Here is a 15,729-nt window from a genome sequence, read left to right as displayed (position 1 = left end):
CACTTGCGGTTCCATTTGCATTTCTATTCGCGCCTATTATTATTTTATCTCCGTTTTTCACGAGCTCATCAAACAACAGTGGTAAGTGGTAAGTTAAGTTGGTATCATTCATCAATCAAGGTGAGTAATGGCTTCTTCTCCTGCTATTGTTGTTTGCACTGTCTGCCACATGTATAGTTTATCTGTCTCTGTCAGCAGCGAGGGATTCACATGTGATAAATGCAGGGAAATAGTTAGGCTGACAGAGAAGGTTTTATAACTAGAGACACGCATCCAAACTTTAGTTGAGGACAGTAAGAATGTGAGGGCTGTAGATACTGCTTTGGATGCGACTAGCTCAGGGAGTCCTGTACATTGTTCGGTTTCGGTTGAGCCCGTGCAGCAGGGCAACTGGGTGACAGTGAGGCGGCATAGTCGCGGGTCAAAACACCACTCTTCCGTTCGATCAGAACATCAAACAGGTTCTCCCCACTCAGTGAAGCACCCACTGAGAAACCTGATGAAAGTGCTCTAGTTATTGGCGATTCTATTGTACGGAACGTGAAAATAGAGACACCAGCCACCATAGTCCATTGTTTACCAGGAGCCAGAGCGCCTGACATCTTGGCAAATTTAAAAGTGCTGGCTAATGCTAATCGTAAATTCAGTAAGATTGTTATCCACGTCGGCGCTAATGATGTTCGACCGCCAGTCGGAGATCACCAAAAATAATGTTAAAGAGGTGTGTGAACTTGCAAGTACGATGTCAGACACTGTAATATGCTCTGGTCCGCTCCTGCTTACCGTGGTGATGAGATTCATAGCAGACTGTCGTCACTTAATGGCTGGATGTCTAAGTGGTGCCCGCAAAATAAAAATAACATAGGCTTTATAGACAATTGGAAGAATTTTTGGGGCAGACCTGACCTGTTGAAAAGAGATGGTGTTCATCCCTCCTGGGGTGGTGCCGCTCTTCTCTCTAGAAATATGGCACATAGTCTTAGAGTTTGTACTTGACTAACTGGAGCCCAGGTCAGGAAGCAGACAGACTGGCTAAACCGATCGTCTGCTAGCCGCCTCACGTCACCAAAGTCAGTTAACTCTCAGCACATAGAATCTTTTTCATCTAGATATCACGCTATAGAGACTGTGTCTGTTCCCCGAACTAGAAAATACAGAAAACATCCAAACCAAAGTAATAGTAACAATTTAATTGATGTTCAACAAATAAAAACCGATATAATACAGATAAACACATGATAAAGCTTGGCTTATTGAATATTAGATCCCTTTCTTCAAAAGCACTTTTTGTAAATGATATGTTCACTGACCATAAACTAGATGTGCTTTGTCTGACAGAAACCTGGCTAAAACAAGATGATTACATTACTTTAAACGAGTCTACACCCCAAGATTACTGTTACAAACATGAACCGCGTCCAAAAGGTAAAGGGGAGGTGTTGCTACAATTTATAGAAATATTTTCAGTATCTCTCAGAGGTCAGGTTTCAAGTATAATTCGTTCAAGTAATGGTGCTTCATATAACGTTATCCAAAGAAACAAGTGTTAATGATAAATCCTGTGATGTTTGTACTGGCTACTGTATACAGGCCACCAGGGCACCATACAGACTTTATTAAAGAATTTTCTGATCTTCTATCGAGTTAGTACTGACTGCAGATAAAGTCCTAATCGTTGGTGATTTTAATATCCATGTTGATAATGAAAGAGATTTGTTGGGATCAGCATTTATAGACATTCTAAACTCAATTGGTGTTAAACAACACGTGTCAGGACCTACTCATTGTCGAAATCATACTCTAGATTTAATACTGTCACATGGAATTGATGTCAGTGGCGTTGAAATTTTACAGCAGAGCGATGATATCTCAGATCATTATCTAGTCTCCTGTATATTCCATATAGCTAAAGCTGTAAAGCCAACTTCTTGTTACAAATATGGTAGAACCATCACTTCTACCACAAAAGACTGCTTTATAAATAATCTTCCTGACTTATCTCAGTTCCTCAGCATATCCAATAGCTCAGAACAACTTGATGATGTAACAGGAACTATGGACTCTCTCTTTTCTAGCACTTTAGATGCGGTTGCTCCTTTACGCTTAAGGAAGATTAAGGATAAGAGTCCAACACCGTGGTATAATGAGCACACCAGCGCCCTAAAGAGAGCAGCCCGGAAAATGGAGCGCAGCTGGAGGAAAACTAAATTAGAGGTATTTCGTTTAGCTTGGCGGAAAGTACCCTATCCTACAGAAAAGCATTAAAACTGCTAGATCTGATTACTTTTCGTCTCTTCTAGAAGAAAACAAACATAACCCTCGGTATTTATTCAATACAGTAACTAAATTAACGAAAAATCAAGCATCAACAGGTGTTGGCATTTCCCAAGAGCATAGCAGTAATGACTTTATGAACTACTTCACTTCCAAGATCGATACTATCAGAGATAAAATTGTATCCTTGCAGCCGTCAGCTACAGTATCGCATCAGATAGCGCACTATAGATCCCCTGAGGAACAATTTCATTCATTCTCTACTGTGGAGAGGAAGAATTGTATAAACTTGTTAAATCATCTAAACCAACAACATGTATGTTAGACCCGATTCCATCTAAACTACTAAAAGAGCTGCTTCCAGAAGTCATAGATCCTCTTTTGGCTATTATTAATTCATCATTGTCATTAGGATATGTCCCCAAAACCTTCAAATTGGCTGTTATTAAGCCTCTCATTAAAAACCACAACTTGACCCCAAAGATCTAGTTAATTACAGACCGATCTCAAATCTCCCTTTTCTGTCAAAGATACTAGAAAAGGTAGTATCCTCACAATTATATTCCTTCCTAGAGAAAAATGATATCTGTGAGGAATTCCAGTCAGGATTTAGATCGTATCATAGTACTGAGACTGCTCTCATTAGAGTTACAAATGACCTGCTTCTATCATCTGATCGTGGTTGTATCTCTTTATTAGTTCTACTGGATCTTAGCGCTGCGTTCGACACTATCGACCACAACATTCTTTTGAATAGACTAGAAAACTTTGTTGGCATTAGTGGAAGTGCCTTAGCATGGTTCAAATCGTACTTATCTGACCGCCATCAGTTCGTAGCAGTGAATGAAGAGGTATCATATCGATCACAAGTGCAGTATGGAGTACCTCAAGGCTCAGTACTAGGGCCGTTACTTTTCACGCTTTATATGTTACCCTTGGGAGATATTATTAGGAGACATGGTGTTAGCTTTCACTGTTATGCTGATGATACTCAGCTCTATATTTCTTCGCGGCCGGTGAAACACACCAAATTGAGAAACTAACGGAATGCATAGTCGATATAAAAACTGGATGACAAATAATTTTTACTGCTAAATTCTGAAAAACAGAGGTGTTAATTATCGGACCTAAAACCCCACATGTAATAACCTAGAACATTATCTAACACTTGACGGCTGCTCTGTCAATTCTTCTTCATCAGTCAGGAACCTAGGTGTGCTGTTCGATAGCAATCTGTCATTTGAAAGCCATGTTTCTAGCATCTGTAAAACTGCATTTTTCATCTCAAAAGCATATCTAAATTGCGACCAATGCTCTCAACGTCAAATGCAGAAATGTTAATTCATGCGTTTATGACCTCAAGGTTAGACTATTGTAATGCTTTATTAGGTGGTTGTTCTGCACGCTTGATCAACAAACTACAGTTAGTCCAAAATGCAGCAGCTAGAGTCCTTACTAGAACCAGGAAATATGACCATATTAGCCCGGTTCTGTCAACACTGCACTGGCTCCCTATCAAGCATCGGATAGATTTTAAAATCTTGTTAATTACTTATAAAGCCCTGAATGGTTTAGCTCCTCAGTACTTGAGCGAGCTCTTATCGCATTATAGTCCTCCACGTCCGCTGCGTTCTCAAAACTCTGGCCATTTGATAATACCTAGCATATCAAAATCGACTGCGGGCGGCAGATCCTATTCCTATTTAGCACCCAAACTCTGGAACAGTCTACCTAACACTGTTCGGGAGGCAGACACACTCTGTCAGTTTAAATCTAGATTAAAGACCCATCTTTTAGCCTGGCTTACACATAACACATTAATACGCTTCTATTATTCAAATCCGTTAAAGTTGTTAGGCTGCATTAATTAGATCAACGGAACCGGGAACACTCCCCATAACACACGATGTACTCGTTACATCGTCAGTTGAATGGCATCTACGCTAATATTTGTTTGTTTCTTTCCTATTCTGTTTCTCAGTCCGTATCCGATCAGATGGTGGATCAGCACCAAGAGATGATGTCTACAGCCCTGATCGTCAGCGGAGACCAGGACACCCAGATGACCCCCAGAGATATATCCCTAGATATATCAACCAAAAATAACAAAATAACTAAAATATAATAAAATACCTAACTACATAATACTACTATTGTTAGAAATTGCAACAAAATTAAAATAGAAATATAAACTTTTGAACTGCGGGTTTCGTCTGGTCAGAGGAGAACTGGCCCCCCGACTGAGCCTGGTTTCTCCCAAGGTTTTTTTTTTCTCCATTCTGTCTCGGAGGGAGTTTTGGTTCCTTGCCGCTGTCGCCTCTGGCTTGTTCAGTTGGGGACACTTAATTTCTAGCGATTATCACTGATTTGATTGCACAGATACTATTTAAACTAAACTGAGCTAGACAATGACATCTCTGAATTCAATAATGAAATGCCTTTAACTGAAAATTGAGTGTTTAATCTTATCATTATACATTACTGACACTCTATCCTCCAATTTGATACTGTTAAGTGCTTTGACACAATCTGCATTGTAAAAGCGCTATATAAATAAAGGTGACTTGACTTGACTTGACTCCTTACCCTCATCCAGCGTAGGCAAACCCAGCTGAAGTGGCATTGCCATCACATTGCTATGGTGGCGAAAATGTATGGAATACAAACATACAAACGTGTTTTGCATTAGACAAATTAAAACAGCGGCCAGTAACACCTACTCAGTAACACACCTATTTGTGCTGAGCAGTGGGGTTATGTTATGTGAATAATGGCGGTAAAAAATAACCACAACTCAAATAATACGAATAATGGAAATTGCATATAAACGGGAGTGAAGAGCTTTGCTCTTGACATGTAAACATCATAATGTGATCAAGTCCTTACTCTGATTATTGGAAATAATCACATTATTTGTGCACATGTAAACGTAGTCTAGAAACAGTTGTGCTACTTAATATTTGTGTAAATCGTGATATTTTTCTTCATGATTTTATTAATACAAGTTCAAAACATTCAAAAAAAAAAAAAAGTAAAAAAAAATTAAATCAAATCTTTTGTAATATAATTAAAGTCTTTTCTATCACTTTAATTCAATTTTATGCATCCTTGTTATTAATGTCTTCCCAAAGAAAAAAATAAATAAATCTTAGTCACTCCAACCTTTTGAACCGTCGTGTAGACCAGTGTTTCCCAACCAGTGTGCCGTGATGGGTCAGGTGTGCCATGGAAGATTATCAAAAACTTCCTTCTCTATTATATTTCGTTGTTATTATTTTAAATCAGTGCAATTGGTCATCGTTATCATTAACAACAAGAGAAACTGAGTGCCCATATAGCTGCAATAAACTTTATAACCTGCAAACTGATGAAAAGGCGAAGCTATTAATTTACTGCCTTATATGCGGCCGTTCTAATGATGGAGAAAACACAGATCTCTGTCAATCGTTCATCAAAAACCTTGTTAACTCCATTTGAGTATGATTTTCAGAAATTAAGTGCAAGTGTCTGATCATATATAAAGCCAAAATACCAACTCTGAAGCAATGTTTAATTATTGAGAAAAAACAAAACAAAAAAACTTTTCCCCTTTCTGTTTTTTTAATTTTTATAATACATAGTGGTGTGCCGTGGGATTTTTTTACAGGTCAAAACTGTGCAGCGGCAGAAATAAGGTTGGGAAACACTGGTGTAGACAAAAATATTGGGCAGCAAAACTGTTTTCAACATTGAAAATAATCATAAATGTTTCTTGATTTCTGAAGGATCATGTGACACTGAAGACTGGAGTAATGATGCTGGAAATCCAGCTTTGATCACAGAAATAAATTATATTTCAATCTTTTGACCAGCTGTGTACATTGCTACATTTAAATGAAAACACAACTTGTAATAAACAATGCACACATTCTCAAAGAACTGTGATGATTACTTCCTTCCCTCGCTGCGGTCTTCTTCAGTCGTTCTTATTTTTCATCTTTCCCTTGAATCTACACAAAAATAAACAAATAAAAATAATTAAACAAATAATTTTATAGACAATTTGGATAAGTCACCCGAGACTTTTTTTGATGGTGGCCACAAACTGTGAATCTTCTTTTTGAAATCTTAAGTGGTTCTCCAGCTTCTCAAGGAAAGGCAGATTCTGGGGCCATTTTCACAGAGAAAATTCTCTTACTACTAGGTGTCCTAGCTAGAGGAGATTTAGCTTAAAACCTATTAACAAAACTCTTAAGGGTCTACAGTAACTAAAAAGAGGGTTGAGTCATTGCATTGACTTTTTTCTTTGTTAAAATTTCCACACTGAGCATGCATTGGAGCTCTTAATATTGAACTCTCAAAGTGAACCAGATAGACGAATGTAACTTTAAAATGTACATAATTTCTTAAATGAGACCATGCCCCCAGATCCCCCAGACAGAACAAGCAAAGTGATGTGGTTGTGTATGGTTTAGGAATAGGGGAGTCTTTACATTGGTCAAATTTAGGCCAACTCCAATATTTTTTAAACATTTAAAAATGACTAGGAGCTCAGGAGGTGCTCATAAAGGCAGTGGTTTACAATTGTGGTCCTGGGAACCCATGGCACTGCACACTTTGTATGTATGTCTCTCTTGTTAAACACACTTGATTCAGAAAATCAACTCCTTAGGAAAGAGCACCATGAACTAAACTAAGCTTGTGTCAGTAAAGAGAGATGTATAAAATGTGCAGTGCTGTGTGTCCCCAGGTCCAGAATTGAAAACCACTATCATAAGGTACTCTGCTCAGCTCGTAATTTTTCTCATGACAAGACCATATGAACATCAACGATTTCAACAAAATTCCTCCTGACTGGGGAAAAACAAAAATCTCTCACAGGCTCTGGAATTAGACTATTAATTTATATTTATCTAGTTATGAGTAACTGAATTGTGAAATCCAACTAGAGATGCATCTATCCAATACTCAGGATCAGTATCGGCTCTGATACTGGCATTTTCTGCCAGATCGGGTATCGGTCAGAGACCAATCCAAATCCGTTATTGTGCGTGTACTATTCTGTTATTTTTAAACCCCACGAAAGGCACAAAACATTATAAAGCACCATAAAGTTTTGTGTGCTATATTCCAAGTGTTCTGAAGCTGTTCCATAGTTCAGTGTGAGGTACAGATGAATATTTAAATCACTAAATTCAAGTTCATGTAAACTCTTCTCTGCGCTGCGTCTGTCTGTCATCCTCCATTCAGCATTCAAACTGTGTGTCATGTTCGTTTACTACAGTCAAAACGATAAAACTCTTCAAGAGTGCACATAAACTGAGATTTAAAACTGTTAAAAGAAAAGGCTCAAACTATCACGCAGATTTAATACACTTACACACCAGTATCTCTTTCCTTTGTGCTTTGAACATTTCTATGCGTAGCGCTGACATTTGTTGCTTCAAGCGTATCATTCTGCGCACGGGTTGCACATTTGTGCTGCTACACATGACATATGAAAGCAAATAGACATATGATTAGAACGATATATTTTCTGTATGTGTTTTGTATACAGCTCATATTTTTATAACAATAAAGGATGTTGTTATCATAATTAGGCATGGGACGATAACTGGTTTCAAGGTATACCGCGGTTTGGAAACTTCACGGTTTCAAAACCACTAAAATTTTCCGTTATACCATTCCTGCGGTATGCGCAGTTTTTTTACATGTCGTCAAAGACGGAAAGTGCAGGACTCAGTTGTGAGCAGTGAAGAGCGTAACGAGTCACGCGACTCCTCCCCCTCCGGTTAGCGGTCAGTGAGAGTAACCTGTGTGTAGGATGATGGCCGAATGAGGTGAATCCCTGGAACTTTTTCCCCCGTCGAAAAAGGCGAAGTCTGCCGTATGGAAATTTCTCGGGTAATGTAGACCAATCATGTTCCATACACAATGATGTTCTGTACAGATAACGTTTTGGCGCCGATCGCTAAATAAATACTTCCAGGTCGAACACAAACAATATGTCGTCTTCATTTCTCTCTCTTTCACCCTCAATCAAGACAGAGACCCATTCGCCAGTTGTTTCAGTGTTAAAATAAATACTATTTGGCTTGCTACCGAGGCACATAACATACCTAATTAACTAGCTAAGGTCAACTAGTTTCCTCCCTCACGTTACTTCACAGAGCGGGGAATAGCAGACTAAAGTACTACGTTTCTGCGATTTAGTACAATAAATTTAGCTGGTATCACGTCCATAATTTTAAGCCTCCTGCCATTGTTTACATCTGTTCAAAATCACGTCATTTAAAAAAGAAACAAACTGCTGGCTCAGGTGTCTTTGCCACTGTTTGAGTATTATACGGAGAGAGACCTTGTGTGTGTGTGTGTGTGTGTGTGTGTGTGAGACGCAATCGTGCGCTCTCCTTATGTGTATGTGCACACATCTTTGTACCTCACCGTTCATAACTTGGACTGAAAGATGAATGTGTAGAAAGTGAGCATATCCCCAAAAACCTTGTTGAGCTGCAGGTTTAATAACTGCATTTTTTTTATTTTTTACAGAAATTATTTTTGATTATTGAGCTGTAGGTTTAGGTTAAGTGACTGCATTTTTAATTTTTTTTTCATTTAGAAGGATTTATTTTTTATTTTGTATTTTATTTTTACAGAAAATAATTTATGTTCTGATTATTGTTGAGCTGCAGGTTTAGGCTCACTTAAGTGACTGCACATAATTTAATTACCAAGAATTCAATTATTTATATTAATTATTTAGCCTGACATGTTTACCGTTGCAAAATGTTCTATAGGTTTCTTAAAAATAAAATGTATTGTGTTCAGTGGAAAAAACTTTGTTGTTTTTTACCCAGACATTTAAAAGTAACATATTTTAGAGCTGTAATCGCAATACCGTGATATTTTTATCTAAGGTTATCATACCGTCAGAATCTCATACCGGCCCATGCCTAATCATAATCAAAATCAACTATAGATTACAATCAGAAGTTATTAGAAGCACTCAATGATGGTTTAAAGTGACTTATAAACAAACATTAATAATTACATACATTTTCAAGTGTAGCTTGATTCTAATTGTACCTCTAATTATATTATAGGATATTCTTGTAAGTATTAAAGATATGTGTGTTTCTGGTGTAGAACCAAACTTTATTTATCAAAATTTAATGCTGTATATTGAGCAGTGGACGATGTTAAATCCATATACGAGATACACATCTGAGGAAAAATACATTGTTGGTCGGCGCTACCTAGCGTGCAGGCGTGAATTAGCACAAGGTGAACAATCGTTTCGCGCTCAGTGTGAAAGCACTGTCATCGGCGATTCGCATAGTGCTCAGTGTGAAACGGCCTTAATTTCACTAAAATGTTTCACTAAATGTATGGATTTTATCAAATTATTGTGCACCCATGATTTTTCTAGAGTATCTTTTGCTGCTGAATTATCCAATAATCTAGTTTATAATAGTATTTTTGTCATAGATTATGATATATTTTTTCATTTGTTATTTTTCATTAAAATGAAGTTGTCTATTTAGAATATTGTGTTTAACACACAACAGAGCGATGATCTGGTCAACACACAGAAGTATAGAAATTCTACATTGATTTAAAAAAAAACAAAAAAAAAAAACAACCTGCACTGGTATCGGATCGGATTGGCAAGGCTCGAAAATTGCAACCATTTTGGTCGCATATGCTCCCATAATTTAATCTGTGCGACCTCAAAATATATTTGGGAGCATTTGTGCGAGTGCATATAATTGTTGTAGTGCCTGTTTTAATTTCTCTAAAATGTTCAGTTATGTGCCTTCTGTGTACTGATACGGTGACCGGTCTGCCGTTCTATCAAACGTTACATAACTTCATCTTTACGTTCTTAAATTGAATGCAGATTTTAGGTTAATATCAGCTGTCAATCACTCAGTCACTGCTTTCCACTGTCAGGTGACAGGGAGCTAACTACCGCAGGAAATGCAAAGGGCTGAAGAAGAGTGAAAATGAAAGGAAACACTGACAGATTTCTTTTGTAAACCACCTAAAGTTACAAATAATGGTGCTGGTGATAGCAATCATGTGGTGAATGTTGACCCACCAGCTGAAAAGGCGGCGTACAGTTTTCAGAGAGAATGGTTGAAAGACTTCGAGAGGCTCTGCTATGAAAATGCACTGTGCTCTATGCACTGCATTCACTTTAAAGCCTGTGGGATGAAGTTTGCTGGTAACACTAACAGCATTCGCCACCGAATCTATACATTTTAAGCTCGAGAGCTTGGTTAAATACAGAGAGAGTGCCAAACACAAGAAATGCAGGGACAAGTGTGTGGCAAAACGTTCAGGATCATCTGGTTCAATCGTTAAGGCCTTTAAAAATTGTCAGGATGCTCACGTAAGGGGCTGCGATTAATATCGTAATTGTTGTTTTAACGATGTGCGATTTGACATTATCGAGTATATTGCAAAAACCAAACCAAACACCTACAGAGAATGCACGCATACGTGACGTGATGAAGTCCAGTAGGTTGGACTAGTGCAAGTGTGCATTTAGAGTGCTTTTTTTTCACTGCATGATTCACTCTATTAAAATGCATAACAAAATTCAAGGACTTTATATCATCTCATATAGTTAATATCACACGAACAGTGCCGTTTTTTCCTCCAAAAATCAACATGATTACAAATGTGATATTGATTTTAAACAACAGTTCAATGAACAAGAAGTGAATATTCTCGTAAATGGCTTAATTGTGAAAATGACCATAAAAAGGTAAAAATCTATTTAAACTTATTGGAAAATATTAATTTCTATCACTGCTGTGAACTGACCACCACACAGAATATGAAGAATATCAAAATCAGCTAGACTACCAGCACAATAACACAAGATCAGCACAATAACACAAGCAAAATATCTTCAGATATCAGATTAACTTTGGTGGTTTACGAAATAAATCTGTCAGTGTTTCTTTTCATTTTCTCTCTCCTTCAGTCCTTTGAATTTCCCGCGGTCAAGTCAAGTCACCTTTATTTATATAGCACTTTTAACAATACAGATTGTGTCAAAGCACTTAACAGTATCAAATTGGAGGATAGAGTGTCAGTAATGTATAATGATAAGATTAAACACTCAATTTTCTCAATTATATATCCCTGTCACCTGACAGCGGAAAGCAGTGACTGGGTGACTGACAGCTAATATATTAACCAATCTGCATTAAAGTTAAGAATGTAAAGATGAAATCTGTTAATATATAATTTGTAGTTATGGTGCTCATTAATTTTTGGTGGGTGCTCCTAACTTTTTAAAGTTGGGAGCACCAGTGCTACCAAGTAAAAAAAGTTAATTTCGAGCCCTGATCGGTATCGGCAAATACTCAGAATTTTCGGTATCGGATCGGTTCTGAAAAATTGGTTTCGTTGAATCCCTAAATCCAACCCTGTGGATTACCTGTCTCTCCTCCAGAGCCTTTAGTCATGTGGGTCCAGGAAGGGTGCTTATATGTCTGGATACCACTGAACAAATCTTTCAGCCACGAGAAATGTAGTTCCAGCATGTCTTCAAATCCAGGACAAAAGAATGGTCAAGATGATCTGAAACATATAACCAACTGAAATCAATTTAAATGTATTTTGTCTTGCCTGAGTGATGCTGAAACAACCAGGTTTAGTTTTTCACCCAGGATTCGCTGCTTCCTATGGAACAGTCTTCATGATGAATGATCTCTTGATCCTTGCTGCCATCCACTTGGAGATGGTTTGGATGATATGTGGTTGTGTCTAAAGGGGTAATGAATCAACGTTACTAAAATACTGATAGCAGCACTATTGATCCTGTAGCTTATATCCATTTTTCAGTACTGAGCATGTCAGGAAGCAAAGTAGTACCAGTTCTTGAAACCCATCTCTACTTGTAATAGTTGCCTTGTTGCTGCTGCCCAGACTGTCTCTCCACCTGATGATTAAAACAAAAAAAAAAAACACAAAAACACTTGAATAAATGAGTTAAGGTCAAAAATGACATTCAAAGATGGAAGAATCTTAAAGTATCTCTTCAAGGAAGAATCTCCACTGTTAAGATGAATTTGTTACCTCGATTTAATTTTTTTTTCTCTATGCTACCACTTTCTCCCCCTCCAGGTTACTTTAAGGAGATCAACTCCATAATTTCTAAATTTATCTGGAATGATAAATGCCCCAGAATTAAGCTTACCACATTACAACATCCTAATAGCGCAGGAGGACCGGCTGTACCAAATTTTGAACTGTATTATTGGTCGTTCCAGCTTAAGGCTCTTCATAATTGGGTTGATCCTCAATCTACAGTTTCTTGGAGAGTGATTGAAGCTGACAAGGTTAAACCGAATAGACTCCAAGATATGTTATTTACTGGCACAGGAAAAAAAGGGGATAATTATAAATTTGGTCCGGTTGTGGCCAACTCTGTTAAAATCTGGAAAACGGTGGAACGTCGGATAGGAGGAACCTTCAAATTTTGTAACAGTACACCTTTATGGCACAATTTTAATTTTGTATGCGGAAATCGTCCATTTGTCCAACCCTCTTGGTCCTCCTTGGGTGTAAACACATGCGGTGATATATATGATAACCAGGGCCTATGTTCATTTCAGACATTAAGAACCAAATTTTGTCTACCAGCATCCGCATATTTTGTCTTTCTTCAATTACATTCTGCTCTCAAAGCGTATGGAATTCCTTGGGCATCCCCCATCTCCTCTCATCCTATGCAAGATTGGATTGCACCATCTGTTGGTCGGCCGTCTGTTTCTTTAATATATAATAAGATTATTGATTGCATTACAAAACCTCTTTCTATTAAAACTATTTGGAATAGGGAATTATCTGACCTTAATTTGTCTGTCGACTGGGAGAGAGTGTGGTCTAATCTCAGTTTAACATCTAAAAATCTGGCTCATCGTCTTATTCACTTCGAAGTCATTCATAGAGCATACATAACTCCTTACAAAAGATTTAAAATGAAACTACAACCGAATCTCAACTGCAATATATGTAATACTACATCGTCAGGTACTTTTCTGCATATGTTTTGGGAATGTCCTGTCGTCATCAGTCTATGGACACTATCATCCTTACTGCAAATGGATTGGTCTGTTAATCCAAGTTTGTGTCTTCTTAATGATGATTCTGGTCTCTGTATAACTTCAATGCAAAAGAGAATGTTGTTTGCTGGTTTTACAGCTGCGAAGAAGACAATAATACAAAACTGGTTTACACCGCACATGTGTGGAAAAACATATTGGATCCGTAGCCTCCTGCAAATAGTGACCTGTGAATGTACAACAGCACAAATCAATGGGGCCAAGCCTTCAACCATTGATGCTTGGCAGTGCTTTCTCTTTGATATATGTGACTGTATAAAGGAGTGACTTTTGTGTTTTTCTTGTCCTTCCCTCTCTCCCTCCCTTTGACTGGACTTTGAGATATTGAGTATGTGTCTGTTGTTGTTGTTGTTTTTATTATTATTTTGTATTTTTTAATTTTTATTTATTTGTTTATTTATTTTTTGGATGTTATGAAAAATAAATAATGTTGATAACAAAAAACACTTGAATAAATGAATAAAACAGCAATGAATAAAAACATTTATAATACAAGGTTGTAACAAATGAGCATCTTTTCTTATAAGCAACTTACTGAATCATTGACTCAACTGGTGGCAGTCAGGACCTAAAAAGTGAACCATTTGTTTATTAAAGATTTGTTGAAACTAAAGTATCAGATCTATTTGAGAATTAAACTAGCATAAAAAGCATGCATGTAAAAAACACCATTAACGAGCATGACACAATTTACAGGCCTGTCACTTGAGGTGGAAAGGCGGAAATTATTAATCCCACAGACACTGAACATGATTTCGGCAGCCTCGGTCTAATTAAACTTTATACAGCTGTTTATATTCAAGTTTACAGTATGGCTAGCATGAGCATCATCAACTAGCGCGAACGGCAGGCAGTCAAACAAACGAATTAACTTTACTACGGTTAAAGTTTAAAGAATTTGAAAGTGAATACTGTATAGTTTATCGTGTTACATTTCAAGTAACTAAAAGAAAGGTATAAAATTTTACCTCAATGTTTTAACGGTTAACGTTACCTCAGACCGCCTCATGAGACTGCTCGTGAGCTAATTAACCGAAAAGGGCATTTAATTCAATTAAACTGGAAAACCTACAAAAAATACAAAACACTACTCATCTTTGGTGACATCTAACATTATATATCAGTAAAAACGATGAATACAAGTAGTTTTGTAGCGCTTACCTTTTCCTCCGTGTCAGTCCACGAGATGGGTATAAATGAGGTCGGAGCCAGCTCCAAATTGGTGGGACTTCAGCTCCAAGTGGGCTGTACAAACCTCCAGAGGCTTGTGATTGGTTTATTTAATGTCATGGTGAGTGAAACGCCAAAACGAAGACGACAACTTTCATAGGCTTTTCAGCGCCATGAACGATGAGTTGAAGGGGTTTGTTAAACAGTTTTTAGACTCGTACAACGTATTACAAGTTGTGAAAAAAGTACATTTTCTTGGCGGTTTATGTTTTAGTCTTTACGTAGTTACAAAGGAATAAGACCGATGTATCCGAACAGTTAATTTAGAAAGTTAGTGTGTTCTTATGCTGCCTTCATGTGCTGTCGGAAATTTGATAACTTCTGAAGTCGTGATTACGAGCTCGATGCATTCAAGTTTCGAAATAGGAGGCTAGGGGTGTAACGATACACGAATCGCGGTTGAATGATTCACGGGCATTTTCCAAATGGAAGTGATCATCCCTATCCCCTTGGAGTGGGGACTTGGGAGTGAGCAGGGCACGTGCGTGTCATTATGTAGTCGTTTGGAATGCACTTGGTGAAGGGAGCGTAATTTCCTCATTATCTTCAGCTGGGATGTTCCCGTGACAACGCAGCACGGTGTGTGTCAGCAGATGTCGCTGTTTAAATGTCAATAGTCTTTTTATTGTTGTTAGCATAACTGTTGCAAATAAACATACATTTTATATTTTTAAAATATGAAATGTATTTTTTTTTTTTATGCGGTTGTCCGCCAGCGAATCTGCTGACGCACACCGTGCTGCGTTGTCACGGGAACATCCCAGCTGAAGAGAATGAGGAAATTACGCTCCCTTCACCAAGTGCATTCCAAATTACTACATAATGACACGCACGTGCCCTGCTCACTCCCAAGTCCCCACTCCAAGGGGATAGGGATGATCACTTCCATTTGGAAAATGCCCGTGAATCGTTCAACCGCGATTCGTGTATCGTTACACCCCTAAGGAGGGCATGCATGTGCAATTTTTTACCTAGGAAACTCGCATTTACGATTATTCCGAGAGCACGTGAAGGCAGCATTAGCAGCACAGACAAATTACATTTTAACGGTGTCTTACAATACCCTTTTTTGCAAAATATATCTGCAGTCCATTTCTACAAT

The 15,729-nt window shown here is 37.8% G+C and overlaps 1 long non-coding RNA gene across 1 annotated transcript; it reads right to left on the bottom strand.

The window, feature by feature from the left end:
- Positions 1–12,161: 12,161 nt before the first annotated feature.
- LOC131543394 (uncharacterized) lies at positions 12,162–14,967 on the bottom strand. Its single transcript, XR_009271899.1, has 3 exons — positions 14,559–14,967; positions 13,933–13,965; positions 12,162–12,211 (listed from the first exon to the last, which is right to left on the bottom strand). It is a non-coding gene; the product is annotated as an uncharacterized LOC131543394 (long non-coding RNA).
- Positions 14,968–15,729: the final 762 nt, after the last annotated feature.

This window comes from Onychostoma macrolepis, chromosome 07 (genome assembly GCF_012432095.1).
Source record: "Onychostoma macrolepis isolate SWU-2019 chromosome 07, ASM1243209v1, whole genome shotgun sequence".
NCBI lineage: Eukaryota > Metazoa > Chordata > Actinopteri > Cypriniformes > Cyprinidae > Onychostoma > Onychostoma macrolepis.
This window is presented reverse-complemented; position numbering and strand designations above follow the sequence as displayed.